At 33.3% G+C, this 17,371-nt stretch overlaps 1 protein-coding gene across 2 annotated transcripts in view; it reads right to left on the bottom strand.

Annotated features, from left to right (window-relative positions):
• Nucleotides 1-17,371, bottom strand: part of LOC137641567 (procollagen-lysine,2-oxoglutarate 5-dioxygenase 1-like) — a 252,332-nt gene that overhangs the window by 122,737 nt on the left and 112,224 nt on the right. The window lies entirely within an intron of this gene.

The following is a 17,371-nucleotide window of genomic DNA, read 5'->3' on the forward strand; positions in this document are numbered from 1 at the left end:
TGGTAGCACTAACCCTCTTCAGGGTTTTCTTATATTGCAATAATTAATTACGTTGTTTATAGGCTTTAAAGGCCTTTTTTATGTTCATTTATTTTATCCTTTTCTTTCAAGGGCTTGCCTACCTTGTTGTGATATCATTTACATTATCTTTTCTGGAATTACATAACGTTAATCGTTTTTATTGAAATGGTTAGTTTTGCTTTGGATAGATCAAAACAATTATTTCTACGAAGCCTGAATTTTATCTTTGCGAGATTATGCCATTTTTCATTAACGCTTTAATTTTTTTTTTTTTTTTTTTTTTTTTTTTTTTTTTTTTTTTTTAAGGAAATATGCTCACTTTAGTTTAGAAATATCTACCCTCACGATGCACACAAAATAGATAAATGGAAATATTAAAATTTAGTTAACAATTTCTTCAAAAGCACTCACCACAGTTTTAATTTAATATCTCGTGCAGGTATCATTGGATGTTTCTTGAATACTGAGTAAAACATGGGGAAATGTGTACCTTGACACTATTCCTTTCGGAAATTACTTTATATTTGCTATAATGTCAGTTGATATGACAGACAATTTCGAATAAACTACTTCATTATTATTATTATCATTATTATTATTATTATTATTATTATTATTATTATTATTATTATCATTATTATTATTATCAATATCTTTATCATTATTAATATTATCATTATAATAATAATAATAATAATAATAATCATCATCATCATCATCATCAATTATTATTATTATTATTATTATTATTATTATTATTATTATTATTATTATTATTAGCTGAGCTACAGCCCTAGTTGGAAAAGGAGGATGCTTTGAGACAAAGGGCTCCCACAGGGGAAAAAACCCAGTTAGGCTATAAAATAAGGAACTAAATAAACTATATCAAAATTAATGAATCAAAAATATAACTGATGCAGTTTGGTGGACAAGTGATGATGGAGTGTCTAAAGGCAAAAGAAAGCAGTTTGAATAGTGGCACAAGATTTAATTAAATGGAGAACTTGAAATGAAGATATAGGAAAAGGATATCTAAAACCATACCCTTAACAGTGCGGGGAATTGCACATAATCGCTACTAATTATTGTAGGTAATTATGAGGGAATAAAGCCTAATTCACAGCTAATCCGTACAGATGTAAAAGAGATATAGTTAGACAATGGTACCTTGTCGGTCTCTATACTGATCAAAAGTCACTGTTAGAGGCCGTAACCACTTTATATACTCAGACAATACCTTTCGGCGTGCTTTGATCATACTGTAGCTAATTGGATGCTTCACTCTCAGGGCCATTAAATGGTAGATTTAGATTTATACAATGAACCTAATTTTTATTTGAATAGTAGTGGGAGATACCTTAATGTAGTGAAAGGGTTTGCCCACCGCCATGATTACCAAAGCTGTACTAATAGGCAGTAGGTTGGCCAGGGCAACAGTCACCCGTTGAAATGCCACCGCTAGAAAGTTATTGGGTCCTTGGACTGGCCAGACAGTAGTACCTTGGGTCTCTTTCTCTGCTTACAGCTCATTTTATCTTTGCCTACACATACACTGAATAGTCTGACCTATTCTTGCCACGTTCACCTCTCTCATCATATACCTGACAACACTGAGATTACCAAACAATTCTTCTTCAAGCAAGGTGTAAACTACTGTTTTGTAATTGTTCAGTGGCTACTTTCCTCCTGGTTAGTGTACAAGAGACTCCGTAGCTATAGTAAGCAGCTCTTCTAGGAGAAGGACACTCCAAAATCAAATCATTGTTCGCTGGTCTTGGGTAGTGTCATAGCCTCTGTACCTTTCACTGTCTTGGATTGGAGTTCTCTTGCCTGGGGATACACTCAGGCATGCTGTTTTATCTTATTTCTCTTCCTCTTGTTTTTTTTATTATTTTTTCTAAGTTTTTACATCTTATAGGTGAAGTATCTAATTCAATGTTGTTACTGTTCTTGAAATATTCTATTTTGATTGTTTATTCTTCTCTTGTAGTTTTTTTTTCTTGTTTCCTTTCCTCACTGGGCTATTTTCCCTGTTGGAGCCATTGTACTTATTACATCTTGCGTTTCTAACTAGAGTTATAGCCTAGCTTTCAATGTTAATAATAATAATAATAATAATAATAATAATAATAATAATAATAATAATACAGAATATCAAATTCAAGGAAAAATAAAAAAGGAAGATCAATGTCATTCATGTGTTATCACAGAAAGTAGAGAAGACTTCATGCATAAAGAACATTTCTAGGATAGTTAAAGAGCAATATTTGGTTGCCCACTAAGATCCCAAAGGTGTTCTCCACTGTACATCTTAACCTACTGCAGCATTAAGTCGCAACTGAGAAATGTGGGCATGGCCTAATCAGTGGGTTACTACGCCGTAGGATTAATATAGGCTAAACTAAAGTTAATCTCAATCTGGCAGATTAGTAGTTACAGCTAATGTCGTTTTCAACTGAAATATTTTTTGTTATAAGTCACTTGGGACGGGCCTGTCCACAATGTGGCTCTTCGCCACAAGCGGTTGTTACGACTTGCAAAGCCTTGAATCGCAGATGTGTGACTCTGGCCTAACTTTAGTTAATGCTAGGAAAGCAACAGTTCCATCTCAAGGGTTAGTTAATACTCGGTTCATTTGATAGACACTCATATAGCAGAAAAACAAGATAATAAAATCTCATATAAAATGTTGTTGTTATTATTATTATTATTATTATTATTATTATTATTATTATTATTATTATTATTATTATTATTAGCCAAGCTACAACCCTAGAAGGAAAAGCAAGATGCTACAAGAATAAGGGGTCCACCAAGGAAAGCAGCCCAGTGAGGAAAGGAATTATAGAAATAAATAAAAATATAAACTTTTAAGATCAGTAACAATGTCAAATTAGACCTGTCTTACAAAAACCTTGAATAGAGACTTACGACAACTGTTCAACAGAAAATCATTTGCGACAAGTTTGAATTTCTGAAGCTCCGCCGAGTCAATCATAAGTTTAGGAAGATTATTTCATAATATGGAAGCAGCTGGAATACAACTTCTAGAATGCTGTATAATATTGAGCCTTATGGTGGAGAATGCAAAATTGCTAGAATTAACTGCATGCCTAGTAGGCTACTATGTAGAAGATGGTAAAGTGCGGGAGGATCTGAATGCAAAGGAGGATCAGAATTATGAAAAATCTTATGCAACAAACACAGAAATTAATATCCAGATAAAGAATAAGGTATTTAAAAGGCTGAAAGATTTTGTACAACTTATCAAGATACGTGTCAGCAGCTGAGGACCACTCAGAAGAACAATACTTGAAAAAAAAAAAAAAAAAAAAAAAAAAAAACTTGAGTTACCGCAATCGTATTTACATATTGGAGTAACATTGCCAATTCTCCTATAAATGCTAAAAGAACATTTTCTTGCTTACTTTCAAAAGATAACAGACAACTTGGGAGCTAAGAAATCTGCAGTCTTTATAAAAAACAAAGGAAAAATACCATTTGGATCTACACCTTCATAAGCATCGAAATCCATCAAAAGAGCTTTAATTTCACGAGGTCAAAAAACGAACCTAGTTAGTTTAGCCTCAATAAAACTGGAATGAGGAAGATCAAGTTTCTTATTACTCTGCTTACTGTCAAACACATCTGCATTGGAAATTGCGAAAATGGTATCCCATGCACCAAGGGCTTCGAAAAAGCTAACCTGTATAGTAGCAAACATATCTATTCAGACGTTATGCCCGTAACTAGAGAAATTCCTTAAGATAATATGGTAGTTACGGAAATTGGGGGTGTAATAAGTAAGGCCAGAGCTACCAGCAAAACATTAACTATTGAAGTAACATCACCAATTCTCCAAGAAATGCAAAAAGAACCTCTTCTTGCTAGCTTGGAAAAAGTAACCGACAACTTGGAAGCTAAGATATCAGCTGTCTTTATATAAAACAAAGGAAAATACTATTTAGGTCAACACCTCCATAAGGTGCAGTAAGGCTCTTTTGATTTCAAGAGACCAAAAAGGCTTAAAAGCCTGAGTAAAACAGGAATGAGGAAGATCACAATTTTCATTACAAGACCTTCAACTGATATGAATAACAGTTATCATCAAACTAATGGTAATTTGCACTGCATTGCAATAAATGACCAAGATTATAATGTTGACATAAACGTCGATGATAAATATAAAATAAATAATTGACATCAGATAACTCATTAAAACAGAAAAAAATTATGGAAAAAATTAAGTTAATTGATGAAGCTTTGAAGAGTCAGCTTATAAGAAATAAGTCTGAATATCATTGTATTGTTGAAAATTTACGTAAAACTATACGAACAAGAAGTACTACAGGAGAAAAAAAATACGAACAAGAAGTACTACAGGAGAAAAAAAATGTCATTGTGATACGTAAATCTTTAAAGCAAGTAGCCCTTACATGGCTACAAACAAGGTCAATAAATATACAACATCAACAACAAATGCAGCCGTTTCTAGTCCACTGCAGGACAAAGGCCTTAGACATGTTAATCTATATCTGTAGTTTGGCCAGTTTTCATCACCACGCTGGACACTACGGATTGGTGATGATGGGAGACTTATAACTGATCGTTAACAGCAAACCAACCTAGTATAGATGGCCCTTACTAGTACAGCTTTGCTGATCACGGCGCTACGCAAACCCTTTCACCACGTTAAGGTATCCCCACTCAGAAAAATATAAAGCAAGCATAAAATTAAATACTCATTCGGATGTTGCCGCGTTATACGAAAAGGAAAATATATTAAGAGTTTGTGGAAAATTGCAAAATATGCCATACCGTTGAGTAATATACATTCGCATGCGGAAGTTCATTCCATTGCTTTTCCAATTTGTCGCTCCAAAAGAATTCATGCAGATGTGTCAAAAGGATTTTCAGAAACATAAAATAGCAACAAACATCTCTTAGTTGTAATTGATGTGGAAAGTTTTCCATTGAAAAGAAACACAGCACAAGAGTGAGCTTATATATTTCAAGAGACGTTTTTGTGTCGTCATTGAATTGAAAACTATTTCATTTCTGACATTGCGGGGAAATTTAATAATCTTTTTCTAAAAATTCCTTTTAAATAAATACGATATACACTCCATAAAATAAATATACTGGTTTAACATCCACAAATTAATAGGTAGAACGTGTTAACTATAAAATTCAAGACATACTGTATGTTACCGATAAAGCCAAAGATCCAATTTACAAATTAGCCTCTCCTGGCATACCATTAATCAGTTAAGATGTTCCTCATGAAGCGTTATAAAGTATGCAGGCGAAAACGCATTTTGAAAATTCAACTCTCCGATTATAATTCTTGATCCAGTGCAAAATATAATAAATAATAGTATAAGTATTTGCATCAGGTAAATATGATAGCAAAGTCTGCAATAAATAAACTAACTACGGAAACTATTTTTTATTCAATCTTTGATAAATTTTATTTAAAGGTTAGTGTTTGAGGCTCCCTTTCAGTAACAAACCTATTGATTGCGTCCAGGCTGCAAGAGAAGAGCTAAAGTAATCTCTCTCTCTCTCTCTCTCTCTCTCTCTCTCTCTCTCTCTCTCTCTCTCTCTCTCTATATATATATATATATATATATATATATATATATATATATATATATATATACATATATATTTATATATATATATATATATATATATATACATACATATATGTTTGAATTATTACTATCATTACTAGCCAAGTTACAACCCTAAATAGAAAAGTAGGATACCACAAGAATATGGGCTCCACCAGGGAAAGTAGTAGCCCGGTGCGGAAAGAGAATAGAGTAATAATGGATAAATTCTATACGGTATATATATATATATATATATATATATATATATATATATATATATATATATATATATACATACATATATCACTAAAACTCGTGATTTTAATGTTCAATATCAATCACAATAGCAATTAATATCGAATTCTACCTTTGGGAATGTATATATTCTGGTAGCATGGTTAGTTAGAGTCCTTGCAAATATAGTTTCGGCTAAGAGGCAGAGGTTCTAATCTATGTCTAACCAGAAGGTAGAATTCGATATCAATTGCCATTGTGGTTGATATCTACATACACACACACACACACGCACGCACACATACAACACACATATATATATATATATATATATATATATATATATGTGTATATATATATAAATATATATATATATATATATATATATATATATATATAAAAGCAAGGAAAAATATAATATATTTCATATCAGTAACAACGGTAGAATAGATCTGTCATATATATGAAACGGGACTTGTGTTGACCTGTTCAACAGGAAAGCATTTGCCACTAGTTTGAATTTGTGTAGTTCCACCCAGTCAACCACCAGATTAGGAAGATCATTCCACAATCTGATCACAGCTGGAATAAAACCTCTAGAATATTATATGGTATTGAGCCTTATGATGGAGAAAGCAAGACTGTTAGAATTAGCTGCATACCTAGTACTACATAAATGATGATACAGTCTGGGAAGATCTGAATGCAATGGATGGTCAGTATTGTGAAAAGTTTTATGCAAAATGCACAAAGAACTAGCTGAGCGATGAAAGCTTTTTATAAGATGAGAGTTATCAATAGAAAACCAAACAGATCAATACACAAATCATAACATGAACGACTTTAAAAATTTCCTCAGGATTGATCGATTATCAAAAATGTTAAAAGACTTTCTCAATATCGTACTCTTTGTGCATTCGAAGAAGAATATTATATAAGCTTTCCAAAGTAAATTTGCAATCAAGAATCCAAGCTTCAGATGAGTTGCATACTTTGAGTTTTGTTAGGGTTCAACTTTATCTCCCATAATTTCCACCATGCATCAATTTTAGCTAGAACTCTGTTTAGGGATTCAGAAACTATAGGTTGACAATCAGGCGATATATTTGTATTTAGGATATATTTGCACACACACACACACACACACACACACACACACATATATATATATATATATATATATATATATATATATATATATATATATATATACAGTTATGTGTGTGTGCGTTTATGTGTATTTATGTAATGTATGTATGTATGTACACTGTATATATTTGTTTATATATGAATGTACAGCATACATATATTTATACTGTACACACAACACACACACACACACACATATATATATATATAAATATATATATATATATATATATATATATATATATATATATATATATATATATGTGTGTGTGTGTGTGTGTGTGTTGTGTGTACAGTATAAATATATGTATGCTGTACATTCATATATAAACAAATATATACAGTGTACATACATACATACAGTACATAAATACACATAAACGCACACACACATATACTGTATATATATATATATATATATATATATATATATATATATATATATATATATATATATATATATATACATATATATATATATGTATGTATGTAAGTATGTATCTACACTGTATACACTTGTGTATATATGAATGTATACATATGGATATACTTTACACACACACACACACACACAAAGACACACACACACACACACATATATATATATATATATATATATATATATATATATATATATATATACATTTATACATAAGTATCATGAATGAGAAAATGTTTCATGAAAAGCTAAGATGATATGAGTACCGCTCTAGAATATGCAAATGGAGAGTTGATGTCTTAAGCAAATGCATCCTTTAGGTTAGTTTACGTAAATGGGATAAAGTATTTTAAAGCTTGGTTAAATCCAGAAGACAGTGGAGTAGCAGAGAGGAATAACAACTTCGTGGAAAAGTAAGGCTGCCTACACACGGAGCGTTTTTTCGACGACCGTCTTTTATGACGATCGTCAAAAACGACGATCAGTTTTAGCTAAGGGAAGTGTGCGGAGGCGCCACTTGGGTGAATTCAACTAAACCTTACCAAAAAAATCCATCGAGTTTATATACAGCGATGTGCGAGCAAGAACGTCACAGCAATTCAAACATAAAAAACATGATAACAAGTTACTATATAACAGCGCAGGAAAGAGAGAGTGATAAGATAAAAAATCAAAACTGTTACAGTGTATGGGCGTGTATGAAACACGTGCGGTACGTAAGTTTTGAGGAAGATCGTGGTATTGGCAGCTTAAAATGTTGCGAGTGTAATTAAGAGGACAAAGGATGAAAAGGCACCGGAGTGTATGAAGATTTGATCAAAATTTCTAACGTATTGTACTTACAGGAAATAAGTATCTGAAGCATTCAAATATTAAATTATACTTATGTGATTTATAAGATAATAAAATCCTGTCGAGCTTCCCGAAAGGGGAAACCCAAATATATGAGATCATTTCAAAATCCGTCTATGAGATGAAAGAACCAATTGATAACGATCGAGTTATCGTGACCTATTTCGTCGTTTACGTCATCGGCGCTTATGATGTTGTTTGTATGTCAAGAACAATACCATTAGGGAGAGAATTTTGCCTAGAAATGGTTATTATTGCCATTGCTAACCTTTCAAAATGTCTTTTGCACAATATGCTTTCGCCATGTAATCGCGTATTTCCGCAATTTCAATTGTTTACGACTAAAATAAACTCTAAAACCACACTTAATGAAGCAGAAAGAAACAAATGACTCCCAAGGCCACTTAATCATCATCATATGAGATAAAATACTATGCATTTCATTGTCAAACATGCAGTGAATTGATACACAAGAAATGTAAGATTTTTTCTCGTTAACGCAATCAACAATAGTAAAAATAGTAAGCATGACAACAACGATTCAAGGCCTCATACGTCGTAGTTGTCAAAATTTTGCCCATTACGACTGTTAGATATTGTTTTAAAATCCAGAAAATCAATCAGGATAATTAATTGTCCAAAATATTCTAGCTTTAATTTATTTCAGGCCTACAAATTAATTAGTTTTAAGAGTATTAATGACCAGAGTCGAGGAGGTAAGACTTATATATAAAAAAAAAGTGAAAAGATTAAATAATACGGATGGGTTATAAGAAAAAAAAGTGAAAAGATTAAATAATACGGATGGGTTATAAGAAAAAAAATGAAAAGATTAAATAATACGGATGGGTTATAAGAAAAAAAAGTGAAAAGATTAAATAATACGGATGGGTTATAAGAAAAAGTGAAAAGATTAAATAATACGGATGGGTTATAAGAAAAAAAAAGTGAAAAGATTACATAATACGGATGGGTTATAAGAAAAAAAATTAAAAGATTAAATAATACGGATGGGTTATAAGAAAAAAAAGTGAAAAGATTAAATAATACGGATGGGTTATAAGAAAAAGTGAAAAGATTAAATAATACGGATGGGTTATAAGAAAAAAAAAGTGAAAAGATTATATAATACGGATGGGTTATAAGAAAAAGTGAAAAGATTAAATAATACGGATGGGTTATAAGAAAAAGTGAAAAGATTAAATAATACGGATGGGTTATAAGGAAAAAAAGTGAAAAGATTAAATAATACGGATGGGTTATAAGAAAAAAAAGTGAAAAGATTAAATAATACGGATGGGTTATAAAAAAAAAAGTTAAAAGATTAAATAATACGGATGGGTTATAAGAAAAAAAAATTAAAAGATTAAATAATACGGATGGGTTATAAAAATATAATATTACTAGAGTAAACAAGCCGCCAAAAAGGACGTTTAAATATTTAGATAGACATGCACACACAAATTCAACCCTTCCCACCCTCTCCCCCTTTCCTAACTACAATCCGCTGTTTCGGCAATTTGTGGGAGTGTGGTTTCCGACTGTACCTCTCGGAATATCCCCTTTTACCAGGGTCACTTTCCCCATAAGTGTGATAAGAAAGGAAAGATATATATATATATATATATATATATATATATATATATATATATATATATATATATATATATATATATATATATATATATATATATATATATATATATAAATATATATATATATACATATATATATATATATATATATATATATATATATATATATATATATACAGTATATATATATATATATATATATATATATATATATATATATATATATATATATATATATATATATATACATATGAGTCATGATATGACAATGAAACAATATCCAACAGATTTTGTAGGTTTAAGAACAAAGCCCTCAGAAGAATATTGGGAGTTAGCAGGACAGGATTAGAAATGAATCTACAGTATAAGAGAGATTACTCGATTGCCATACGGGGATGAGATCATGGTGAGAAGTAGATGGAGATGGTTTGGGCATGCTCTTTGCATTCCCCAAGAGAGATTAGTTCACCAAGCCTACAACTGGGCTCAACAAGGCACTAGAGGAGTTGGAAGACACAGACCTACATAGCTGAGGACAATGAACCGTGAAGTAAGGGATGATGAATGGAGAAGTATTGATTTAAAAGCTCAAGATAGATACAACTGGCGACATCTAACTGAAGCCCTTTACGTCAATAGTCGTGGGAGGAAATGATATATATATATATATATATATATATATATATATATATATATATATATATATATATATATATATATTGCCAGACGCATGCTCCTTATCATATGGTGGAGATTACATATTCATAGAGAAATCACTTAGTACAAATTACATGATCACTTAATTGTACATCTCAGTCCACACTCGCCTGTGCTAAATCATGAGAAATCTCAAAAGTATCCTAATCAATTAAAGAAATACAAAAGACGCTTATGTGGAGCTACAGACAGACCACAGGTCCAAATTATACAAATGGTGTCGATCAACAGATTAATACACAACTTAATGTCGTTAATGGCTGGTTTCTTAAAATTTCACGCTTATTGATTATACCGCGTGACAAAACAGTGATTATACAATTTTTAACACTTCGTTTCTTTAAAGCAAGTCAAATACAATAATGGTACTATGCCTGGACAGTTATATTAACAATTGAAAGTTTTAAAGGCCGCTCATGAATGGCAGAGGCAAGGGACAGTGACATTGCCCTAGCAAGCAGGACAATGCCCTAGATACTGACCATAATATATACATATGATCAGCGCCCAAGCCCCCTTTCCACCCAAGCCAGGACCAAGGGGGGGGGGCCTAGGCAATGACTGCTGATGACTCAGCAGATAGACCTATTGGCTCACAAGGATGGTAAGATTGCAGTGACCAAAGATACTAACGAGTTTGAGCGGGACTCGAACCCAAGTCTGGTGGTCACCAGTCAGGGACGTTACCACATCGGCCCCCGCAACCCTAAGCAATTCAAACTCAAAAATAGTACTAGGATTAGACAGTTATCTTAAAACTTGATAAATTCAAACACAATAAAGTTAACTATAGTGATCAGAGACAGTACAACATAGCAAGAGAACAGATATCTCATTATTATTATTATTATTATTATCATTATTATTATTATTATTATTGTTGTTGTTGTTAGCTAAGCTACAACCCTAGTTGGAAAAGTAGGATGCTAAAGCCAAGGGTTCAAACAGGGAAAAATAGCCCAGTTAGGAAAGGACATAAGGAAATAAACATTTCAAGAGAAGTAATGAACAATTAGAATAAAATATTTTAAGAACAGCACCAACATTAAAATAAATCTTCCATATATAAACTATAGACAGTAAAAAAATAAAAAAAAAATAAAAAATAAAAAAACACAGGAAGAGAAGATAGAACGGTGTGCTCGAGTGTACCCTTAAGCTAGAGAACTCTATCCCAATATAGTGGAAGACCACGGTGTAGAGGCTATGGCACTACCCAAGTCTAAAGAACAATAGTTTGATTTTAGAGTGTCCTCCTAAAAGAGCTGCCTACCATTGCTAAAGAGTCTCTTCTGCCCTTACCACCAAGAGGACAGTAGCCATTGAACAATTACAGTACAGTAGTTAACACCCTTGAGCGAAGAAGAATTGTTTGGTAATCTCAGTGTTATAAGGTGCATGAGGACAGAGGAGAATGTGGAAAGAATAATCCAGACTATACAGAGTACGTGTAGGAAAGGAAAAATGAGACGTAACCAGAGAGAGGTATCCAGTATAGTATTGTCTGGCCAATCAAAGGACCCAATAACTCTCTAACGGTAGTATCTCAACGGGTGGCCAAAGGTTAAACTTAACTTAGGATCTACATTCGGAAGGACATTGACTTCCAGAGAGGTGTGTGCCTCTGGAAGGCAAAATTCGTCTTATATAAACACCCCCGGCCCCCACCTCGCCCTTGTGTCCGTATTATGGGCTGTGTCATAAGATACATCACAAACCCTCATGCACAAAATGCTCTTGTAAAGATTTTTATAATAAAATAACTTTATGTTTACATAATTTCATAGAATGTAACTAAGAATATCCTATTCACTTGATAAAAACATTTTCGCAAAGAAACCTGTATTTACTGAGTTATAACAATTTCGGATTTGACTCGCATCTAAAATGATGTCACTTCCTTTCTAACCTCTACATAGACATGATTATTACCTCTAGATTCTTCTACATTTCCTACATCACAATAGATTTTCCTCCCGCTATACACCGCTTTAGTGGTAGATTCATTAGAATTCACAATTCATTTACGTTATTGATATAGATGACTGATCAATTACAAAACAATAAATCAATGATAATAATAATGAATATAAATACTCCTATTAATACTCCTACTTAATAATCTTCCCCTCTAGAGATTAATGCTAACAACGACTCCACCTTGCATGATTAACGATTTAATTGCCATCAACCGGGTCATCAAGTTTGACGATGTGCACCTATAAAAATGACTATGTTTTTATGATATAGTTTCTTGGGCATGGATGCACCCATTGGATACGCCCTTGCCTGGTGATCTGCCAGACTAGGGTTCGAGTACCGCTCAAGTTTCTTGTAGTGTCTGCAATCTCACCATCCCGATGAGCTAAGGATGGGGAAAGTTGGGGAAGCCTATATGTCTACCTCCTGAGTCATCAGTAGTCATTGCCTTGCCCTCCCTGGTCCTAGCTTGGGTGGAAAGTTGGCTTTAGCGTTGATCATATGTAAATATGATCACTCTGTAGGGCATTGTCCTGGTAGTTAGGTTATTGTCACTGTCCCTTGCTTCTGCCATTCATGAGTTGTCTTTAAACCTTGAACCTTTTGTCAGGTACCGATGGGAACACATGGCAATAAGGGAAGGGAGCTCAGTAAGGAAAATTAAATAAAATATGTACAGATAAAAATAAAAATAAAACAAGATGAAAAAAAAAGTTACTGTATCATAAAAACAAAAAGTAATAACAATGTAAAAATGGAGAGCATACCGATATGACAAAAAAAAAAATTAGGAAATTTCCATAGTAAAGCAATAAATCTATGGGTTGAACTACTATTATTATTATTATTATGATTATTATTATTATCTTATATACTAATGAACTATAATCAAAATAATGGTATGCGTACAATAGACAATATTATGTAGGAAAAAAAAAAAAAAAAAAAAAAAAACATTTCGGCTGTGGCCTTCAGAGGGGAATAATCATTTAATAGGTCATCGATTCCAAAAGGAGATTATAAGAAAATAGTGAGGGGAAAAGGTATACTAAAGGTATACTACGAAGCTTGTAATTTGTCAACGAGTTTTTTGTCCTTAATTACACCACGGTCGTCTCCATAAACTTGATTAATGAGCGTTACAGCGAAGTTTAACTATTCTTCAGCTCAAAATAAATCACCTTTATTTTTCTATGGAAACAGCATAAAATCTGGCGTTCATTTGTAATGGAAACTTACTCTATTTATATTAATTGTCGTCTCATATCCAAAGTGATCATTCATCTGCAAACGAAGCAGTAACTTGCTTGATTAAATCTTGGCTTTTAATAAACTTCATGCACATTCCTTAATTTTTTAATAAAAAAAAAATTATGCAATGAACTTTGACGCCAAATTTTTCATAAAGTAAAATTCCGATGTAGTACAATCAATCAATTCATAGCCAGAGATGGAAAATTTAATTCTTGTGCCACTTTTCATGTAAATGTCGTGACTAATTAGATTAAAAATTATAAAATGTCGAAATACAGGATATTTCTGCAAAAAATCAAGAAAAGGGTAAAAAAGAATATGCGTAATGCAGTATTATTATTATTATTATTATTATTATTATTATTATTATTATTAATTGCTAAGCTACAACCCTAGTTGGAAAACCGGGATGCTATAAGCCAACAGGGAAAATAGCACAGTGAGGGAAGGAAACAAGGAAAAATAAAATATTTTTAGAACAATAACCACATTAAAATAAATATTTCCTATATAAACTATAAAAGCTTCAACAAAACAAGAGGAAGAGAAATTAGATAGAATAGTGTGCCCGAGTGTACCCTCTAGCAAGAGAACTCGAACCAAAGACAGTGGAAGACCCTGGTACAGAGGCTATGGCACTACCCAAGACTAGAGAACAATGGTTTGATTTTGGAGTGTCCTTCTCCTAGAAGAGCTACTTACCATAGCTAAAGAGTCTTTTCTATCCTTACCGAGAGGAAAATAGTCACTGAACAATTACAGCGTAGTAGTAAACCCCTTGGGTGAAGAAGAATTGTTTGGTAATCTCAGTGTTGTAGGTGTATGAGGACAGAGGAGAATCTGTAAAGAATATGCCAGACTATTCGGTATATGTGTAGACAAAGGGAAATGGAACCATAACCAGAGAGAAAGATCCAATATAGTACTGTCTGGCCAGTCAAAGGACCACATAACCACATAACACTCTAGCGTTAGTATCTCAACGGGTGGCTGGTGTTTTGGCCAACCTACAACCTAGAATATAAAACCAGGTCAGGCAGATGATAATAACCACTAAGATAAAAAGTAAAAAAAGGAATCTGGATTCATCCAGGAGCTATTTCCTGATCTAAACAATTCGTTCCTGGCCCATAACCTACAACTATATAGCGTTCAACCAAAACAATTTGTGGTGACATTAGATAAAACAGTTAGAAAGTATAATCTCCGTCATGCGTCGTTGGTGGAATTTATACGATTAGGATGATAGCTATCGCTGAAATATTTCCCTTTTTCATTAAATTAATGAGACAGTTTCTTGGTTTAATAAAAACTTTAGTCACGTAAAATTCTCGTCCACATTATCTTTGTGAATTAAAAAGAATAGACCATGACGTTGACTCCTCTTTATCTCTCGCGTTTTACTAGATTTCATATGACTGTAATCACACCATTTTAACACAATTCAACCAACCCTATATTAACTACAGAGGTCTAGATGCATCAAACACACATCTTACAATACTATGCAAGGGAGAGGACTAGTCTAATCACAAATCGCAAAGGCTCTTTTGTGAAATGCTTCTTGATGACTTCAAGTTCAAATATGTCTGGGCCGGCGACGTTTAATGTTTTTCTTTTTCTAATCTAAATGAAGGATTGTGGTGGCCTGGTGGTAGCGTCCTTGCCTGGTGATTGCCAGACTTGGGTTCGAGTCCCCCTCAAACTCGTTAGTTCATTTGGTCCCTGCAATCTCACCATCCTTGTGAGCTAAGGATGGGTGGTTTTGGGGAGCCTCTAGGTCTATCTACTGAGTCATCAGCAGCCATTGCCTGACCCTCCTTGGTTCTAGCTTGGGTGGAGAAGGGGCTTGGGCGCTGATATGATCAGCCCCAAGGGGCATTGTCGTGCTTGATAGGACAATGTCACTATCCCTTGCCTCTGCCATTCATGAGCGGCCTTTAAACCTTTAAGGGATGCGATCGTTCATACTAAGCTGCAGGAATCTTTATACCAAACCAAGTATCTTTAGGATGAGAAAGTTGCAGTGAGCTATCCAAGATGCAATGTTCTGGATCAGTAAAAATCGAACCCCAAAAAGATAGGTAATAAATCATTTCGATAAACTTGTAAAGAAGTAAAAAAAAAAAATCATCAATGATTTTTAAATCAATAAAAAAAATAAGTTCCATTCCACTGGTATTTTGAGTACAAAAAATGAAAGCAGAAATTTCAAAAGGATTATTGAAGCACGACTACAGGTAGGTCTTTCACTTGTCCTTACGTCAACTCAGACTGTCCGCATATTATGGCACGTTGAGAATCATAACCTATGAATTGTAGCTTCCTGTGCTTGTATGCTTTAAACATCTTATTTTCAAAGTTAAAACTGGATGAAAAGACAAGATGGCTTTTATATGAAACGATGATAATAGTGCGTGTGATGATAAAAGAATTTGTCTTTGTGCAGCCAAAGCGGCGATTACGCAGCTGTACGTGGGACGAGTTCGTAAAAAATGAGAAATTAACGAAAAATACAATTTGGCGGAGTCATGGCGGTTTCACTACGGAATAGTTCGTAGGGTAGGCGAGAGTTGGCGTACCGGTGACGCAGACAACTTATTGGGCCCATAGATATCCTGCAATAGATGCCACATGAACCGAGTCCGCTTAGGCGTTGGGCACAACTGCCGTACTACGGGCAAAATTTGTGTGAAATCGTGGGTGTGACGCAAGGGGCACGCAACAGTCTTTGACCTCGTAGTCCGCCGTATATCAGCCGCAGAATCTTCACTCGCTGCACTAAAATGTTCTGCGGCAGTCAAGAAAATTTGTAGTCGCAGACAGAATGCACGTCTTATGCAAGTAAGTCGTGCGTGTGACTGACGTGCAACTTACGTGCCGTAGGATTTTCTTTGGCATGATCTCCGCACATTGGTCGTGCGTGTAATTTGCGTGTAACTTGCGTCACAAGTACGAGCCACGCACGTTTGTCGTACGGAATTAAAAGAAATACGTGGTCCGTACGTGCACCGTACGATGCAATTGCGGCAAAAGTAGGTGTGTAGTACAATGACCGGATGACGTTAGTACTAATGCACGATATTTACATGATTTTTCAGGATATATATTCTGCTGCAGCAAGTACATCATCATTCTGATGTACATCCCTTTGCCAAGTAGGTAGGTAGTCTCGTCTCTCTCTCTCTCTCTCTCTCTCTCTCTCTCTCTCTCTCAGTATTCTTAATTACTATCTCTGCGGATCGCCAATTTTATACAAAGACGGTAATCAGCTTTCTTGTCCGTGATTATTTGATTGTGTGTGTGTGTATATATAAATATATATATATATATATATATATTTATACATACATATATATATATATATATATATGTATGTATATATATATATATATATATATGTATGTATAAATATATATATATATATATATATATTTATACATACATATATATATATATGTATGTATATATATATAAATATATATATATATATATATATATAAATATATATA

This window comes from Palaemon carinicauda, chromosome 5 (assembly GCF_036898095.1).
Source record: "Palaemon carinicauda isolate YSFRI2023 chromosome 5, ASM3689809v2, whole genome shotgun sequence".
In the NCBI taxonomy this organism is placed as follows: domain Eukaryota; kingdom Metazoa; phylum Arthropoda; class Malacostraca; order Decapoda; family Palaemonidae; genus Palaemon; species Palaemon carinicauda.